Below are 21,243 nucleotides of genomic sequence, written 5' to 3' on the forward strand. Positions count from 1 at the left end.
TCCCACCCTAGGCTTATACTCGAGTCAATAAGTTCTCCCAGTTTTTTGTGGCAAAATTGGGGGGTCGGCTTATACTTGGGTCGGCTTATATTCGAGTAAATACGGTGTGTGTGTATATATATATATATATATATGTTAAGGATTTTTCTAAACTATATTTTGGGACAGATTCAGCTATGTTTTATATATATACCTGATGATTTCTCTCTGCATAATCTCTTCTTTTTACATTTTTTATGTGTTTTGTTGAAATAAAGATATATTTCATACTGAAATGTTGTTTATGGGAGTAACGTTTGCAGGCCATGTTGTTGATTTCTACTTCTGAATATGTGGAGGACCTCATTTGGGCTTTTTATCTATATATGGTTAGACAAACAAACTACATAGAGCGGCAAAAGGTGTATACATGATAACCTCATACTGCAGGGAAACACATGTATTTTAGAATACTAAAGAAAGTGATAACACAAAATGACAATATTTAGGAGTATTTCACCAACCGCCATTACAATCCATAAATCCCCATGTCCCTTTTATCTAATGTCATTACTCACATAACTCTTCACATATTGACTACTGTATTGTCCTCATCACAGACACTACTTACTACCATATGACACCATTACTTACTCTCACAATGCCCTGCAGCTACTCCTATTAACCCTTGTGTATGCCAACCATACCTGCTAATGGCTCTGATGTCATTTTATGTCTCCATTCTGGCTAGAGCTCCCATAAGGTCATCTCATTAGCTGCAAAGTTAGTTAGCAAAAGTTCTTCTAAGATGGCAGCTCAGTCTGACATGGCTGTTCAATATATTTACTACTGATCATTCTCATATACTGAATGCTTTTATTTTAACATGGCCAAACATGAGGAATGGGTTGTCCTAGTAGTGGTCAACACCTTTAAGAAGATACAATTTTGAGTTAAAATATTTCCAACATTTTGAACATCAAAAAAGCTTCTCCCCGTATGACTTCGCTGATGTTTATTAAGAGTTGATTTCGGTAGAAAACAATTCCCACATTAAGAACATGAAAAAGGTTTCTCCCCTGTGTGAGTTTTTTGGTGACTAAGAAGAGATGATTTCTTCACAAAACATTTCCCACATTCTGAACAGGAAAAAGGCTTCTCCCCTGTGTGAGTTCTTTGGTGCTTAAACAAATATGATTTACAGTTAAAACATTTCCCACATTCTGAGCAGGAAAAAGGCTTCTCCCCTGTGTGAGTTCTATGGTGATGAACCAAACCTGATTTCCAGTTAAAACATTTCCCACATTCTGAACAGCAAAAAGGCTTCTCCTCTGTATGAGTTCTATGGTGATTAACCAAATCTGATTTCTGGTTAAAACATTTCCCACATTCTGAACAGGGAAAAGGCTTCTCCCCGTGTGAGTTCTCTGGTGATTAACAAGATGACAATTCTGGTTAAAACATTTCCCACATTCTGAACAGGGAAAAGGCTTCTCCCCGTGTGAGTTCTCTGGTGATTAACAAGATGACAATTCTGGTTAAAACATTTCCCACATTCTGAACATGAAAAACGTTTCTCCCCTGTGTGAGTTCTTTGGTGCTTAACACAATCTGATTTATTGCTAAAACATTTCCCACATTCTGAACAGGAAAAAGGCTTCTCCCCTGTGTGAGTTCTCTGGTGATTAACACAATCTGATTTATTGCTAAAACATTTCCCACATTCTGAACAGGAAAATGGCTTCTCCCCTGTGTGAGTTCTCTGGTGATTAACACAATATGATTTATTGCTAAAACATTTCCCACATTCTGAACAGGAAAAAGGCTTCTCCCCTGTGTGAGTTTTATGGTGCCTAACCAAATCTGATTTCTGCCTAAAACATTTCCCACATTCTGAACATGAATATGGCTTCATTCCTGTATGAATTCTCTCATGTGTAACAAGATATGAATTCTGAGTAAAACATTTCCCACATTCTGAACAGGAAAAAGGTTTCTCCCCTGTGTGAGTTCTCTGGTGCTTAACACAATCTGATTTCCGGCTAAAACATTTCCCACATTCTGAACATGAATATGGCTTCTCTGCTGTATGAATTCTCTCATGTCTAACAAGATCTGAATTCTGAGTAAAGCATTTCCCACAATCTGAACAGGAAAACCTATTCTCTGTTATGTGAATTTTTTCATGCTTAAGAAAAGTCTTTTCAAGATAACTATTTCCATATTCTGAATATGATAATGGCTCCTTTCCTTTAGAATCAATTAGTTTTTTACTGCTTTTATTGTGACCTTGATTTTCCTTAGTAGTTGGTAATGAGCCAAAAGATGGGACCTGTTTCATAGGATCAGATGACAGATCTTTGCTATGAAGGGATGATGGTATATCTGGAGTAATGGCATTAACTTCAGTTGTATCCTGTGAGATCTCAAGATCATTATATTTAAAAATTGAAGATGTCAGCGTTCCCTCTGATCTCCTGGTACAGTCATCTGCTAAAAATAAAACCAAATAATAATTTTGAATAAAATATCTTCACATTTTATACTTTTGGACATTTCTAATTAAGCTGTCCATAAAAAATACAAGCTTTTTAAAAATATTGAATTATTCTCCAAGACAATGATAGTTCACAGTCTAATCGAAAGCCTCATAGCATGAACCAGCGCATCATGGTGTTCAATGGTTTGTTCATTCTGCTTCCCAAACATGGAATAAAAAGCCACCAAACAATGTTATATACGTGAAAATTATACCAATAAAACTTCTACTCATCTCTTGGAAACACAAGACACCACTAAGGTCCATCATCTGTCAGAGGAAAACCAAAAGGTTTCCACAATATTTGTGGCTCAAAAGCTCTTGAAAAGCAACATGGCTTCCATAAACCAATCCAGCAATATCCGCTCTCCCAAAGTCAAATATCCACTCTCTTCTGAGCCTTGTAGTGCGCCCAAACCATATTTAGCATCCATATATTTGGCATTACTATAGTGAGAAGAACCCACTTAATTTACGGTGTGTGTTTCCTGGAGCACAATCTGGGCATTATGTGTTGGATAATAAAATGGCAAATGTGCAATTTTCATGTTGCAACATCCAGTGCGAGCTAATTTCCGTAAAGTGTCACTACTCCCATAGAATAATTCACTGAGGGTTATAATTTCCGAAATGGAGTCACTTTATGGGGATTTCTACTGCTTTAGTTTTCTGTAATTTTGTTATATTAGGGCATCTGCAGATGGTGTGTCCCCTCTCCACTGGAATCTGCTCCTGTGATGTTTGGTTCCATCACCAAGCAGCGCCTTATTTATGGTGCAGGCGTTGCTGGTAATAGAAGAAACGTCGAAACCAGAAGCTCTGGGTGGCGCTGGCTCTGTCCAACCACTAATATTAGGGTGCCTGAGACCAGTAGTTTCATCCAGCCTGGCAGTATGGGTTTATGTGCTGTCCAGCAATCTGGTAGTAATCTGCTACCTGCTTAAGCCAATTAGAAAGCACCAAACCCTACTAAAGCTTGAAGCCTATTCCCGGAATCTGCCAGATACAGCCTTGTTCTCCTCTGGTTCAGTCCTCTGTGCTCAGCTGTTGTATTTGTTTCCTGGTGTAATCCCAGCTCGCTTACTGACTACACTTATGTCTTCTGATTTTGTACTTTCTCTGCCCTCCTGGTTATGACCAACTACCTGACTATTCTTCTTGCCATCTCACTCCACAGAACAGCAGGTAACACCATGTCCCAAGCCTAGGGATCTCTGTAAGTCCAGATCCATGTAGAGGGGTTAAAGGATGATGAGCAAGGCAATCACTGGGATCTGGAAAATAGAGTAGATAGAGCCAAGCCTTCTCATGGTGGCCATCTTTTCATCTGACAGGTGATCACTAACAGTGCTCCCAATACATCGTGTCTGCAAACTATTCCATCAAGATCTGAATAGCTAAATGGCGCTCCTTCCTTTCTTACCCTGCCATGTGCCCAGAAAGTAGTGTACAACCATATATAGGGGATTGTTGGATTCAAGAGACATTGGGAAATAATTTGTAAGGTCCATTTGTTTCCTATTATCCTGGTGAAAACTCTCTGGGTAATTAGAGTATGGGGCTCGGTGGCTCCTGGCAATCTAAACTATCGTAAGGACCAATATTTTCTGTCAGATGAGTTTCAAGAAGAAAGATTAGACATTCATAGAGAACTTTTTATAATAGTGCAGAGCTGAGGTATCTTAAATTTAGATCTCAGGCATATGGCAGAGGTAATGGAGACCTTATTTTAAAGGCTACCAGGTAATTGCAGACTCACATAAGTGAGGCAGGCCGATCCCACCAACATCAAACTGCCATACAAAATGAACCTGTACAAAAAGAACTAGAATAAAAAAAATGTTACCGTATTTTTGGATTATAAGATGCACCCCAAATGTTGAGGAGAAAAATAGGAAAAAATTTGTTTTAATTAAAATTGTGGTGCTTCTTATAATCCATGCGTCTTATTCCTGTGGCGAAGCGGGGTCCCAGGGTCGTTGCTGGAGGAAGCAGGGGTGGGGTGATGCTGCAGGCCACAGGGTGGGATGAGGGGGTGTCCGATGTGCAGTGCACCGCTGCGAGTGTTTTGTGCTGCTGGGGTGCCTGGCACTGTTGCCCGGGGCTTCCGCTGCTGCCCACAATGGCCGCCTCCGCTGCTGCTGCTGCCCGGGGTGTCCGCCGACATTTCTTGAAAGGCCGGAGCCCCCCGCATGTCCGTGGTTTCCTCCTGTGTGGAGGACTGTGAACATGGCTGCCGGGGGGTGGCGCATGCGCAGATGGAGATCTCGGTATCAAGATCTTGGGATATGAGATTTCAGCCCTGAAATTAGATCTCAGGGATCTAGGAAGCCAACAGTATCATTACCCTCCGCTTTCTCTTACAGGCCCAGCATACGATTTTTCTTCAAGTGATTTTCTATCTTGTCAGCACATTCTAAGTACGCTGTCATTTGGCTTTATAGTTACAGATCTGGGCAGGTAACGGTCAGCGTCTTCTAATACCAGGGAGTAGGTGGATCTACCAGGTTGTAAGTTCTATAGAAAAGGGCTTTCAATGCCCAAAGTCATTTGAACAGTTTTGGGTGGAGGAGAATGTTGTGGTCTAGAGGCAAAATGGTGATCATGGTAATACGGCCGGGCTACACCACCGATAAAGCAGCCACAGCCGGTGACTGAGAGGAATCTGTGACTTCTCTGCATTCAGTGGTTACTACTCACCTGGGTAGTCATATGTGGGAATCTCCTCTTTACACCACTCATCACCCCTCACATATGTCTCTGTAGTATTAATATGGGTCAGATCTTCACCCTGAAACAAATATTGTAAAAGTCACAGACAGATGGAGAGTTACATCTATGAACAGTTCTAATCCTGCCATCTCCACCGCTCTCATTACACAAGTTGTTGGGATAGGTTTGGTGCAATAACTCCATTCCTGTCTATTAGTGTTTAACTGCTAAATTTGTATGCTGTTTATACTGTAGAGTTTAAAAAAATCTCCCAGAGGCTCACACAGGAATAGAATGTGACTGTACTTCATGTTTTCCTGCTGAGTCTGAGTATGAGAGAAGCAGCCTGTTGTAGATGCTGCACAGATAAAGATACACAAATGATTTATCCCTTTTCTATTAAGCTCATCATATATTGTTCCTGATTGTTCCTGAATAAACAAGTTCTGTTGTCACATGCTTGGAGAGAATCGTGAGTAATCCGCCAACAGGTTATGGGCCCAGATTGACATAGAACCCCAGAGTAACACAGCAACTATAGCCCAAAGCAAAAGCAGCACAGAGCAATAGAGAAGATGTCCACTAGCAGCAATCCTGTCAATTTGTCAGTGCCAAGCCTCACTAACCAGAACTACCAGTCCTGGAAATTCAAGGGGAAGATGCTGCTCATAAGAGAAGGTACATGGAAATGCACTCAGGATCAAGTGCCTCATCCATTACCAGATGATTGCCTAGAGAAGGATCAGAAAGCACAAAGCACAATCTCCCTCAGCGTAGATGATAATCAGATTGTGCATATATGCAAGTGTGCAACTGCAAAAGAGATGTGGGATGAGTTACAGAAAGTGCATGAAAGATCAAATCTCAGCAATAAGCTTTATCTCATGATAAAGCTGTATCAATCTAAGCTAAGTGATAAAAAATGCCAAGAAAAAAACAATCTTCAGTCCATATAATGTAGAAATATTAATTTTTATTAGTATCACAGGTTAAAAAACAATTAAAAATCAATGTCAGATACATTCCCCATGAAATCAGTATACTTATATAAGGGCGCAAATGTCCAATTCCACATAAAAAAATAAAAGTGATATGGATGAATACAAAAATGAATTAAAAAAATGAATAAAAAAGTGCCCCCTGACGAAGGCAGCGTGCCGAAACGCGCATTGGGGAGGGCGTTTGTTCAGGAGACCAGGAGTCCTTATCTTGTAAGTTACTTTTTTGACATCTATTATACCTATATAATTTTTCTGTATTTACGTACTCCTTGGTCGCACATTATAGTATGTGGTTCCCCCTATACCCGGTGGTGTCTTTTGCACATTTCACTTTAGATTTGGTTTCACTCAATGTTTATCTAAATACACACACCGTTTTTTTGAATACTTCACCAACACTTGTTGCTCACATAATTTGTAGACTTTACGGTACACCTTTTTATATGCACTTTTTTATATTCTTTACACTTTTTTATTCATTTTTGTATTCAACCACCATATCACTTTTATTTTTATATGTGCAATTGGACATTTGCACCCTTATATAAGTATACTGATATCATGGAGAATGTATCTGACATTGATTTGTAATGGTTTTTTAACCTGTGATACTAATAAAAATTAATATTTCTACATTATATGAACTGAATATCATTTTTTTTCCTTGGTTTTTTTTTGTAGTTTGTTTTCCAATTGTCCAGTAGTTTACAACTGTCCAATTTTTCGGTGAGCACTTTATTTAATTATTTTATATATTCAGACATATATATGTCTTTACAATTGACACATATAATATCATAGTGCACTGATATTGGGTCACTTTTTCCTCTGTTTGTGTTTGTATAAGCTAAGTGATGGGCAGAATATGCAGGACTATATAAGAAACACCCAAGAGATTGTGGATCGTCTCAGGGGTTTTGGAGAAGAAATGCTGCTGCATTTATATTAAGTGGTCTTCCAGAGGGTTATGACACACTCGTGACTGCACTAGATGCACGGCCAGATGATGAGCTGACACTAGAGTATGTTAAAGGCAAACTTGTGGATGAATTCAAGAGAAAGACGCAGCATGTAAGCAGCAGTAATGAATCCAGAGCAGAAACAACATTAAAGACACAGGATTTCCCTAACTATAAGAGCAATCTAAGAGAAACTTGTGTATGTTTTGTCTGTAAAAAGCCCGTACACCTTAAAGTGATCTGCTTATTTGGATCTAATCCTTATAAACAGGGAGGAAATGGTTGAGGAGGTAAAAGCGGCTGGGACCCTAGGAGGTAGCGACCATGCTATTTTAGAATTTTGAATAACTAGAGGAGGAAGACCTGTGAAGACTCAGACGTCAAGGTTAGATTTAAGAAAGGCAGATTTTGAGGGATTCAGAGAGAGAATTGGAGGGATCCAATGGCTGGATATCCTTAAGGACAAAAATGTCCAGGAAGGATGGGAAATCTTGAAAAATGAAATTCTCAAAGCACAATTGTTAACAATTCCGAAAAGAGTGAAGAATAGGAAGCATTTAAGGAAACCAGGATGGTTGAACACAGAACTTAAGCACATGCTAAAAAGGAAGAAACAAATGTTTATAAAATGGAAAGAGGGAGGCATATCTAAAGAAGAATATAATGCTGTCTGCAGAACTTGCAGGGCACAAAGCAGATTACTAAAGCTGACAATGAATTGAGGCTTGCAAGAGACGTCAAAAGCAATAAAAAAGGATTTTGGGGATATGTCAAAAGTAAAAGAAAAGTCAAAGATGCTGTAGGATTTTTACAGGATGAAAATGATGAAATGGTAAAACAGGATGTTGAGAAGGCCGAACTTTTAAATTCCTACTTTGCATCTGTTTTCTCTCAGAATGGAAATGTCATATCAACTGATCTTCACTGTCCTATTAAGGGAATAGAAGAATCCAGGATATCTATAAACAGAAAGATAGTGAGGAAACAATTAGCTAACCTAAATGTATTCAAGTCTCCAGGTCCAGATGAATTACACCCGAGAGTTCTAAAGGAGATAGCAGAAGAAATTTTTGAACCCCTCTCCATAATCTTTGAAAATTCTTGGAGAACAGGAGAAGTCCCAGAAGACTGGAGAAGGGCAAATGTTGTTCCTATCTTCAAAAAGGGGAAGAAGGTGGACGCAGGCAACTATAGGCCGGTGAGTCTGACTTCTATACCAGGAAAGAGCTTGAACAAATCATTAAACAACATGTATGTAAGTACCTGGATAAGAATGAAGTGATTAAACAGAGTCAGCATGGGTTTGTAACTAATAAGTCATGTCAGACTAACTTAATTTCCTTCTATGACAGAATCACTGATTGGGTGGATCAGGGAAATGCTGTATAGTAAATCTTGACTTCAGCAAAGCATTTGACAAAGTATCTCACACAATCCTTATTGAAAAAATGGCTAAGAATGGAATGGACAAGGCAACTGTTAGGTGGATTCATAAGACCTCATCTGGAATATTGTGTCCAGTTTTGGGCACCACATTTTAAAAAAGACATCAACAAACTGGAGCAAGTTCAGAAAAGAGCGACCAGAATGGTGACCGGTCTGCAAACCCTGTCTTATGAGGAAAGATTGCAGGATTTGGGAATGTTTAGCTTGCAGAAGAGAAGACTGAGAGGAGACTTAATAGCGGTCTACAAATATCTCAAGGGCTGTCACATTGTAGAAGGGTCATCTTTGTTCTTATTTGTAAAAGGAAAGACTAGAAGCAATGGGATGAAACTGAATGGTAGGAGACACAGATCAGATATTAGAAAAATCTTTTTGACAGTTAGAGTGATCAATGAGTGGAACAGGCTGCCACGAGAGATGGTGAGTTATCCTTCAATAGAAGTCTTCAAAACAGAGGCTGGACAGACATCTGTCTGGGATGATTTAGCGAATCCTGCTTTAAGCAGGGGGTTGGACCAGATGGCCCAGGTGGTCCCTTCCAACTCTATGATTCTATGAAGTAGACTGCAGAATTTGGAAAGCAAGAATGAGTTAGCTTAAAAGGCAGAACAGTGATCAAAGGGTTAAAACAGCTGTAAAGGAAGATTCTGCATGTCCTGAAGCTGCATTTAATGCCAGAACAAGCCCTTCTGCAAAGTGTATACGGTATATAAATTCTTGTGCAAGCAGCAATATGACAAATAATAAGGATTTCTTCACTGACCTTAATGAAAGCAAGTCAGAAAAGGTCATCTTAGCTAATGGTCACTATGACTTCAGAAGGAGTAGGATACTGCTACCTCCACTGTCCAGATTCATCAGCACAAAGCAGAAAGATCCCAATAAAGGTAAAATGCTGCTGCAGTGCAGTAGCATGCAATCTCCACCAGTGGGTGCTGGTGAGGGAAAAAAGGTTGCAATCACAGCCTAGCTCCACAGTGCAGCAGCACAGGTGCCACTAGGTGGTGAAAGAGTGGTTAGACAAGCTGGATCGTTAATGGACAGGAAACGCAGTACCAGAGGAAATAGCATTACATGTGGTCAGATACAAGCCAGAGAAGACGGAGACGGTCGGGAGCAGAGATGCTAGAGACATGAGACAGTCAAACAGGTTAAAGATCAAGCCGGGTCAGATACCAAGGGGTCACAGCACAGGGAACAAACACTAAGATGAGCGAGTTAACAGGAGTGGGCAGACACGGGAACTCAGTAAACAGGCAGGGGACAAATCAGGATGTAACAGGGTCAGCCGCTCAAGCCAGGGGCAGGAACTATAACTGATGCTGCATGCAGGCAGCAGCAGACTGAAATAGCCAAACAGATTCCAAAACAAGGCAGAGAAAGTTAATCCTCGCATGACCAGGCCGAGGAGTGAATAACAAGAAACAAACCCCGACCTGAATCATGGCAAAAGGATGTTCTCTATGTTCCCAGCCTTGAAAGCAATCTTCTGTCAGTAAAGAAGCTCATGCAAAAGGGGAATGTAGTTACTTTTAGAGATAACAGCTGCATCATCTAAAAGAAGGGTCACACTCTTGCAGTAGGAAAAATCCAACATGAACTTTATCAGCTAAAATGCAAAGAATGAATGTACAGTGCTAGACAAGATCTGCATAAGAACTGTATCCATGTATGGCACAGACGTCTTTTTGGCACAGAAACCCAGAAGCAGTAAGGAAGCTAGCAAATCTTGCAAATGGTATTGAAATCAACCAGTGTAGTCAAATGATGAAGTGCACTAGCTGTCTTACAGGGAAAATGTCCAGAAAATCCTTTCCTAAAATAAGCACCACTAGATCTGCACAGCCTCTAGATCTGATACATACAGATGTATGTGGTCCAATGAGTGTTCAAACTCCTCGCAAGATGAGATATTTTCTCACATTTATTGATGACTACTCCAGATATACAGTCGCCTACCTGCTTCTCAGTAAGGATGAAGTTCCACAGAAACTTGAAGAATATCTTGCTGTAGTGTTTAACAAATTTGGAAGAATGCCAAAAGCCGTGCGTGCCGAAAATGGAACCGAATATACAAGTGGTAAGGTGCAAACCATTTTGAAAAAGGATGGAATCGTGTTCCAGACAACCATTCCATACAACTCAGAACATAAAGGCATTGCATTGAGAAAGAACCGTACTCTCTGAGAAAGTGGAAGAAGTATGTTGTTTGATGCGAATCTACATACAACGTATTGGGTAGAAGCCATCATGACAGCTTGCCATCTTCAAAACAGAGTGCCAGGTAAAGCCACAAATAAAACTCCATATGAGCTGTGGAACTGCGAGAAGCCTAACCTGAAGCACCTCAGGATATTTGGAAGCAAAACATTTGTGTATGTTTCCAAAGAAAAACGTTCCAAGTGGGAATCACACACAAAGCAAGGAGTCCTGGTGGGCTATAGCGAAACTCAAAAGGGATACAGAATCCTACACCCAGAGACCAACACAGCAACAATCAGCAGAGATGTAGTGATTGATGAAAACTCTGTAAAGCTCAAATTCCATGAAGTTACACCCGATATTCAACCTGAGAAGCAAGAACAAGAATCTCAGTCACCAAACCCAGATGCCGAAAAGATAAGCTCTGAAGCCACCAAGGAAGACACAGAAAAACCAAGTCAACCTCCAGTCAGGAGATCAGAAAGGCCAAACAAAGGTATCCCAGCTAGATGACTTTCTTATATGATCAGAACACTTCCTGAACCAGAGCTAAAGTCATGGCAACAGATGTAAAAACTGCCTGTCCACGAGAAGCAGAAGTGGATAAATGCTGCTAATGAAGAGATGGAGTCCCTTCACCAACTCCAGATATGGGAGCTTACTGAGCTACCACAAGGAAAAAGAGCTATCGGATGTAAGTGGGTCTTCAAAAACAAATATGACTGTAATATGAAGGTAACGTTCACTGGTTTAAGGCAAGATTGGTCGCAAAAGTATGGTGAAGATCATGATGCTACATTTTCTGCAGTTGTGAAGCAAACCACATTCAGAACTTTAATGTCCGTAGCTGCAGTTCAACAGATGACAGTGAGACATTTTGACATCAAAACAACCTTCCTACATTGTGATATTGATAAATCCACCTGAGGAAGGCAGCGATCCGCTGCCGAAACGTGTAGTGGTCTAATAAAAGGCTGTTCACTATCTACTTATTACAGTGTGCTCTATTGCCATAGCGCTAATCAAATTGACCACATAACATTTAAAAAAAAAAAAAAAAAAAAATACATGGTGACATTGAAGAAGAGTTGTACATGAGCCAACCCAAGGGGTTTATTAAAAAGGGTGAAGAATTCCTTGCCTGAGGAGGTGGTGATGGTGAACTCAGTCGAGGGGTTCAAGAGAGGCCTGGATGTCTTCCTGGAGAGTAACAATATTGTATCTTACAGTTATTAGGTTCTTTAGAAGGACGTAGATCTGGGGATTTATTCTGATGGAATATAGGCTGAACTGGATGGACACATGGCTTTTTTCGGCCTAACTATGTTATTATGTTTAAGAGCACCTTGTTTGAAAAATGCAAAAATCTCTCTATGGACTTAAGCAGTCGGCAAGAGCTTGGAACTCGAATATGAACAAAGTCTTGATGGATGAAGGATTTAAAAGATCTCAAGCTGATCCATGTTTGCATACGAAAAATGTAGCGAAGGAGTGGATGTATCTTCTCCTATATGTAGACGATGTAATCATGTCTCATCAAGATGAAAAAGAAATTGCAAAGCTAGGTGAAATTCTCAACCAGCACTTTGAGACTAAGGACCTTGGAAAACTGACATATTTGGGAATCCAAATCCATAGAGAGGAAGATGGGAGTTTTCTTCTCAACCAAAGCTCTAAAATTTTCACAATCCTAAACCAGTTTGGAACGTCAGAAGCCAAAGGCTGAGAGTTACAGACAAGCAGTGGGGGCGCTTCTGTACATAGCAACCACTACTCGTCCGGATATCACAGCCACAGTCGGAATTCTGTCGACGTGTAAGCAAGCCACGCCAAAGAGAGTGGAATGCAATTAAGAGAATTCTTCAACATCTTAAAGAAACTCAAAGGTTAAATGTTAAGATATTTGCGTCAGGAGATCTCACACTCAGAGGTTATGTAGATGCAGATTGGGCTGGAGATTCAAGTGATCGAAAGTCAACAAGTGGTTACTGGTTCAAGTTAGGAGAAAATTCAATTTCTTAGTTGGAAGTCCAGCAGAAAACATGTGTCATTCGCATTATCTTCAACAGAAGCAGAATATATATCTGCTGCTTATGCTTATGTAATTTGGTTGAACCAATTTTAGAAGATTTCGGCAAGCCATTAGCTCAACCAACAGTTATCTTGCCAGCAGTAAGAAGATTATTGCAAGGACTAAGCACATCGATGTAAAACATCACCACTTACGTGACTTAGTAGAAAGTGGTGTACTCCAGTTTGTTTATTGCGAGTCTGACAAGATGATAGCTGATGGCATGACAAAGCCATTATCAAGAGCCAAGTTTGTGGACTTCAGAACCACAATGTGACTAACAGGGTTAAGTAGTTGTTGAGTTTGGTTGTATGAGTGTTTAGTTGCTAGTTTTGTATGCTGTTTATAAAGTTGAAAAAAATCTCCCAGAGGCTCTTACACAGGGAGAGCATGTGACAGTATTTCCTGTTTTCCTGCTGTGTCTGTGTATGACTGAAGCAGCCTTCTGTAGCTGCTGCACAGATAGAGACACACAAATGATTTATTCCTGATCTATTAAGCTTATCATATATTGTTCCTGAAAAAACAAGTTCTGTTATCACACGCTTGGAGAGAATCGTGAGTAATCTCCGCTGCCAACACAAGTTCTGTGATGTATTAAGAGAAGTATAGAGTCTACATCACGTCAAATAATTATTCTCTTCTACTCCTTCTTGGTCAGATCTCTTCTGGAACACTGTGTCCAGTTCTGGGCAACACATTTACAAAAAAACATTGACAAGCGAGTGCAAGATCAGAGAAGAGCTAACAGGATGGTGAGATAAAACAAGACTGGACACAAGACCTTCACAGCCGTCTACACATCATAGGGGAGATCTCCTGACACCTTCTCTCCATCTACCTGATGATCCTGAGGAGCACTGGGATCTTCTTGGTTACAGTCCTGTGGAAGAAGAGGATGGGGACATCGCTCTGGTGTTGTCCTCTTACTGGATAGATCTGGAGGAAACACATACAGGGACTGAATTCATCCTCTACATACAGATAATTATAGGCCATGTGTATTTAGTCCTGTCTATTACCTGGAGATGTGAGGGGCTGGGGAACCTCCATTATGACGTTCTTGTACAGATCTCTGTGTCCTTCTAAATACTCCCACTCCTCCATGGAGAAATAGACAGCGACATCCTGACACCTTATAGGAACCTGACACATACAATGATACCGTCATCCCCCCGATCCCTTCATAGTTTTACTGTATAATGTCCCAGCATTCCCAGCAGTGTCACCTCTCCAGTCAGTAGCTCAATCATCTTGTAGATGAGTTCTAGGATCTTCTGGTCATTGATGTCCTCATGGATCAGGGGGTGAGGTGGAGGCCCCGTGATTGGGCTCAGGGGTCTTCCCCATCCCTCAGACATAGGGTCCTGACAGCGATCACTAGAGGTCTTCTTCACCACTGTGTAATCCTGGTTATGGAGAGACACATTAATAAATCTCACTACAGACATTTCCAGAGTCCTCACCTCTCCAGTTCTGTCCATCTGTTATTCCCATAGATAAGAATGATGTAATGTGACATCATCAGAATCTCTCACCTCTCCAGTGAGACGGAAGAGGATCTCTAGGGTGAGGTGTAGTATCCTCTCCGCCATCTTGTCTCTGTCCATATCCATCCTTGATGGGGAAATCAGGAAAATTCTCTTTTGTAGAAGATCTTCACTGAGAGGATCCGATATTGTAGAGACCTGAATGAGAAGAAGATGATCCGATGTAACATCATAAGAATCCTGTGTAATAATACAATTACTGGAGATAATAAGGGAAACATATGAGGAGATTTATTATCTTACAGGGTTTAGTTTTGTTCCCTGACATCTACTAATAAAACCTATATATTTAGGCCACAGACAACAAGCAGTTTCCTCCTCGGAGTCGGCAGCTGAACACGTTCCTCATAGACTCATCTTCCATAACGCTAAGGCTGTGTTCAAACACAGCATTTTTTTAGCGGTTTTTACCGCGGTTTTCACTATAAACCGCTATAAAACCACTAAAAATAAGCTTCCCAGTCATTTCTATGCATTTTGCACTTTTTACCGCGAAAAAACCGCATCGCGGTAAAAAACGCAGCATGCTAATTTTGCGGATTTTTCCGCGGTTTTGGCTTCTTCCATGCGGTTTGAAACCGCTGCGGAAAAAAACGCATAAAAAATGCATCAAAACCGCGCAAAAACCGCCGCGGAAAAATTAGTGCGGTTTCTGGGAAGGGATTCAGGTTTTTAAGCAGAAATTTTCTGCAACGTGTGCACTTAGCCTCATTCTCGTCTCATTACAGACACTGGAATCGGCATTAGCAATACTGCAGGAGATATTCATTACACGCGACATGAGAAATAACTACCGTATTTTCCGGCGTATAAGATGACTTTTTAACCTCTGAAAATCTTCTAAAAAGTCGGGGGTCGTCTTATACGCGGGGTGTCGCCTTATACGCTGGGTGCATATGGTGGGGGAGTGGTCCCGATGAAGAAGGGAGGGTGTAAGTGGTGTTACCATCCCTCTTTTACCTCATTGGTGGCAGCAGTGCGGCGGCTCCTCCTTCAGCAGTGTGGCGGCTCTGTGCTGGGGGTCGACGCAGCTCCTCTTTGTCCAGCGTGGGGTCGTGGCTGGGGGGCGGCAGCGGCGGCTCTCTGTCCAGCGTTGGGGCTCCTCCGGCATTTCCCCAAAGCCCGGAGGCCGAAGGCAGCGCCATTGCTGCGATGTGGTGGCCTGGGGAAAATGGCCGCCGGAGCCCACGTATGCTCAGATTCAGATCTCGTCCCGAGATCTCGGGAGACGAGATCTGAATCAGCATGCACGGGCTCCGGTGGCCATTTTTCCGGAGGCCACCGTATTGCAGCAATGGAGCTGCCTGGGCCTTCGGGCTTTGGGGAAATGCCGGAGGAGGCCCGACGCTGGACAGAGAGCCGCCGCTGCCGCCTCCCAGCACAGCGACCCCGCACTGGACAAAGAGGAGCCGCCACTGCTGCTGACCCCCAGCACAGAGCCACCACACTGCAGATGGAGGAGCCGCCAATCCCCAGCACAGAGACCTGCAGATAGCACCGCTGCCACCAATGAGGTAAAAGGGGGATGATAACTCCCCTTACACCCTCCCTTCGTCATCGGGACCACTCCCCCGCCATATGCAGATTGCTCCAGACCCATCATATAACATGACACACTGCATATAAGAAGACCCCCCGACTTTTAAGAAGATTTTCTATTTTAAGTGTGCAGAGATACTGCATCTTGTGAGTACGTGAGACCAGAGCCTGCAGTGACTGGAGAGGTGCGCTCTGACCCCCGTGCAGAGACAGTGACCCCTGTGCGCATCCCCGGTACCTGCGGTGTCAGTGCAGATCCCCTGACTCCTGTTGAGAGACTTATAGAGACACAGAGCACCGTACCTGCAGAGAGACTGCTAGTTTTGAAGCATAGACTCAAAGCAGGGGGTCCCGGAATGCCTTGTGTTCCCCCTGCCCTTCTTCATTAACCCCCAAGACCCCTGTTGTGTGTCCTTAGAGACTGCAGAGCCTACAGCGACTAGAGAGACAACAACTGCCGCTGCTGACGGTGCCGATGCGGGAGAAGACGACCCTACAAGCAAGTACTCAGCAGACTGATAAGTTCCAAGAACACCCGTTTCTAACGGTTACTCTTTTTGACTGTTTGATATACTGCTTTAAAACCAGTTTAACCCCCCAGTGCTTTCTCCCTGCGAGGATTATCATATCCCTGTAAATAAAATCCTTTAACTTTTGATTTGTCTCGGTTCCGTCGTGACATACCAGCAACTGGAAGTTTATTACATTACTACGATAGTATAAACCTGGGGCTGGAGGGCACCACTGCAAGGGATCACCTGTACATGCTAAGAACAATATGCAAAAAGAGGAAAGAGCATGTACACAACAGGGATCACCAAATTGTAATGAAGTGTAAAATTCACCTTTATTGAAACACTATAAAACACACTGAAAGCATTAAAAACATTAAAAAATGCACCAAGGCAATGAGAGAAATACAAAAAACCCCAAAAGGGTTAGAAAGAACCCCTGCTTAAACCCACACTGGAACCATCTGTAGGTGATAAATATACAAGTACACCACTTTAGTCAGGAAACCATGCCAATAATGGTGTAATACAGTCCTGTCAAGTCACAATAAAATTATATGAGTACCATACTATATAAGCTGCAGGGCTGCAAAAAAACACACCAAAATGGCATACTGCTACATACAAGATATAAAGTATAGATCAAAGATGCAAAAAGAACAGACTGCCCGATACAACCTGAGCCCTAGAGAGTGGAGACAAACGCCTGAACAGAGTAACACATCCAGGGAGGGCTGAATATAAGCAGGGTAGTGTGGGAGGCAGGGGCCAAAAGATGCCCGACGCATTACCCCAGGAGACCTGGCTTCATCATGGGCAATGCAAAGTGTGTGAGAGAGCGTCTTATAAATACCTTAACATGGTGCTATTTGCCAGAGAGCAGCTGGAGAACATCATCATGATAATGTCCAAGTGCCGAGGCCGGCGTGTGACGCAAGCGGAAGTCCCTCAGGGCCTCCATCTGCGCAGGCTCAGCTCAAAGTCAGTAATGAGGGCACCGCCGGGAGATTCAAAGATGGCCACCGAGAAAATCAACAGAGCATGCGTTGAACCGCGCATGCGCTCATGCAGCTAATCAGAAGGAACACGTAAGGAGTTCGCTCATGCGCCGTACACGCGATCCCGAACTTCGAGCATGCCCGCTCAGGATAGTGTCCAGTTCATTAGGCCTTAGCACAGACCAACACACAGGAGATCCGCACATTTCCAGCGCCAGACACTGATTGAGAGACTCATCCTCCATTTTATCTGCCAAACTACACCCCTGGGAATGGGACATGTAAGCAGTCATTCCCACCCATCACTGGAATGGCCTAATAACTCTCTCAGCACTATATGTGCTGGAGCATTCTTCCGAGCTCATATCACCGCAGCTAAGAGCTGCAATGACACATCTCCCCTCAAGGACTCGTCTGGCGCCCATCTTACACCCCCATACACAGTAGACTAAAGTTCCATGAAAGCACTGATTTCGGGGGGTTTGGTCGACCATATAATGTATTTGGGGGCCTCCCGACAGATGATGTCAGGGCAGAGAAGAATCTGGCATCCTGAATTTCAGAGGATAATCCGTCTGTTCTTCCTGTAGATAATCCTCCTCTAGAGGAGTCTGGAGGCGACTGTCTCATACAGACCACAGGAAAGCTGGAATATTTGTGTGTATGGGGGAGTCGGGAGAGATCGCCGTCTGCCAAATGACCGATCAGCCAACTCTGATCTCATGTGTGTGGGGCCGTTAGTGTTACACTGACAGGCAGTGATGATACACGGCACTACAGTAGTACAGGGCATCACCGGAGCCATCAGAGGCTTGTATGTTGTATGATCGCACTGATCAGAGGGGTTTAAAAAAGGTTTAAAGTGGAAAAAATATCAGTTTCAGCAACAAGAAATATCCATCACTATATGGAAAACATATATATATTTATAATGTACATACAGTGGGTTTGGAAAGTATTCACACCCCTTTACATTTTTCACTCTTTGTTTCATTGCAGCCATTTGGTAAATTCAAAAAAGTTCATTTTTTCTCTTCAGTGTACACTCTGCACCCCATCTTGACTGAAAAAACAGAAATGTAGAAATTTTTGCAAGAAAAACTGAAATATCACATGGTCATAAGTATTCAGACCCTTTGCTCAGACACTCATATTTAAGTAACATGCTGTCCATTTTCTTGTGATCCTCCTTGAGATGGTTCTACTCCTTCATTGGAGTCCAGCTGTGTGTAATTAAACTGATAAGACTTGATTTGTAAAGCCGCACACGTGTCTATATAAGACCTAACAGCGCATGTCAGACCAAATGAGAATCATGAGGTCAAAGGAACTGGCCAAGGAGCTCAGACAAAATTGTGGCAAGGCACAGATCTGGCCAAGGCTACAAAATAATTTCTGCAGTACTCAAGGTTCCTGAGAGCACAGTGACCTCCATAATCCTTAAATGGAAGAAGTTTGGGACCACCAGAAGTCTTCCTAGACCTGGCCGTCCATCCAAACTGAGCAATCATGGGAAGAGAGTCTTGGTGAGAGAGATAAAGAACCCCAAGATCACTGTGGCTGAGCTCCACAGATGCAGTAGGGAGATGGGAGAAAGTTCCACAAATCAACTAGCAATGAAGCCCTCCACCAGTCAAACCTTTATTTCAGAGCGGCCCGACGGAAGCCTCTCCTCAGTGCAAAATACAGAAACTTGGCACACACTCGTGAATTCTGATGCAGAAAGGTGATTTTTAATACAGTACATACATACAGACGTTTCAGTCTATGACCTTCATCAATGTACTGTGGGTTGGAACATAAAAAGTAAAATAAATATAAAGGTGACATAAAGAAAGTATATACAAGGTATCTGGGTAGATAAACCAGAATATATCATAATCATATGCAGAGACATCCAGCACATTAAAGCACATGTGTACATAGTTTATATAATGTGTAGTCAGAAGAAACAATGGTGGAGACCAAGATCTGCAAATAAAGAGAGACACATACCAAAGGCTGTACTGTGAGCTCAGGAACACTGGGCATGAAGAGAAAAAATCCTAAGGGGAAAAGGTATTGTTGTAGTCTCAAAGAAAAACACGTGGTAAGAGTGTGCATTGAAGTTCCTGGATAACATACCGGTGGGTGAGGAGGCACAGGAGGCCGTCTCTCTACAGAAGGGAACATAATAATGAGCAGCTAAGTAACCATAATGGTAAATGTGAAAAGAGTGTCCATGAGGTCTTACCGTGATTTAGTTGTGGCAGGTGGACGCGGTATCCGCCGCGAATCAATAGCGCAATATCAGTGGGGAGCGTCAGGGTTTATATCCCTGAGAGAACATGGAGGCTGGGTGGAAGTGTGCAACCGGAAGTGAGCCGGCGTGCGCTCCACTCACATCATTATGCGTTCCAGGCACTGGGTGATGATGGAAAGGGGGCGTGAGCAGGGAACGTCTGCCTGTATGAGCTGCTGAACACTGAAGAATAGGACGGAATGTGGGGAGGTGCAGAGTAGTGCCTTGGTTACCATAGTAACCGCCGGGGCGCCGCTGCAGGAAGTGCCAGAGAAGACGGCAGAGGAAATTCAGTGTTCTGGTGACGGTGATTTCAAGAACATTCACAATTGTTGGTTCTGTAATAGAGATAAAAGCAGATTAGAATGTGGTAAGCAGGCTTAGTGTGAACAGGTACAAGGTATACTATGTCTCAAAGTACAATAAAGAAAATGCTGGACAGACTCTGTCTCATTCATCAACCTTAATGCCATGTGCTGGCTCACGCATAAAGATATAGCTAAATCATGATTGAAGAAATGATTGTACATCATAATCCTTATTTAACCCCTTGGGTGCCAAGGTATTCAGCTCGTGGATCCAATAGGCCTCTCTTCTTTTTAACATATTAATCCGGTTACCGCCCCTGCGTGACGGATGGATTTGTTCTACAACTTGAAACTTAAGTTGTGCGATGGTATGGCCGGCAGTGATAAAATGATGGGGGACCGGGAGGAGCATATTTTTACACCTTATGGTGGATTTATGTTTAGCTATCCGATCCCTTATATGTTGTGTAGTTTCCCCCACATAGAGTAAGCCACATGGACATTTGATGATATATATCACAAAAGAGCTATCATAGGTATAATACTCTCTAATGTCATACTTTTTGCCTGTGTGGGGGTGATAAAAGCTGTTTCTTTTCTGAATATTGTTGCACTGCGTGCATTGTAAGCAAGGGAAGGTACCAAATTTGGGATTTTTAAGAAAGCGTTGTTGTATAGAGGGACGGGGTGAGCCTATATCTGCTTTAATTAGGATATCTCGTACATTGCGGGGTCTCCTAAAACAAGGGAGGAATGGTTCTCTGAAGACCCTTACATTGGGGTGGGCTGTCGTGAGGAGATGCCAGTGGCGTCTGATACTTGAATGTATCTGATAGACTAGAGGATGATAATCATGTACAAATGCAATACGGTTAGTTGCCTTGGGTTTGGGAGGGGAGAGGAGATCTAAATTATTCAATATATTTGGTGGATAACCCCTCTCTAAAAATTTTGTGCGCATCTCATTCATGCGTGCTTCTTGAACCTCTGTGTTTGAGACTATCCTCTGAACCCTTTTAAGTTGAGATTTAGGAATTGCATTCTTCATTTTGGTCAGATGGAAGCTCTCATAATGGAGCAAGCTATTCCGATCCATTGGTTTCCTATAGAGATCGGTGGAGAGGTGACCCAAGTTGTCTTTTATGA

At 42.3% G+C, this 21,243-nt stretch overlaps 1 long non-coding RNA gene across 1 annotated transcript in view; it reads right to left on the minus strand.

Annotated features, from left to right (window-relative positions):
- Positions 1-14,041, minus strand: part of LOC141082282 (uncharacterized) — a 47,941-nt gene extending 33,900 nt beyond the window's left edge. The window contains exons 1-2 of the long non-coding RNA XR_012230485.1: positions 13,932-14,041; positions 13,751-13,848 (exon numbers count right to left, since the gene is read on the minus strand). This is a non-coding gene — a long non-coding RNA (uncharacterized lncRNA). The remainder of the gene's footprint in view (positions 1-13,750; positions 13,849-13,931) is intronic.
- Positions 14,042-21,243: the final 7,202 nt, after the last annotated feature.

The sequence above is a fragment of the Dendrobates tinctorius genome, unplaced genomic scaffold (assembly GCF_039654945.1).
Source record: "Dendrobates tinctorius isolate UK_male_01 unplaced genomic scaffold, ASM3965494v1 ptg000017l, whole genome shotgun sequence".
Classification (NCBI taxonomy): domain Eukaryota; kingdom Metazoa; phylum Chordata; class Amphibia; order Anura; family Dendrobatidae; genus Dendrobates; species Dendrobates tinctorius.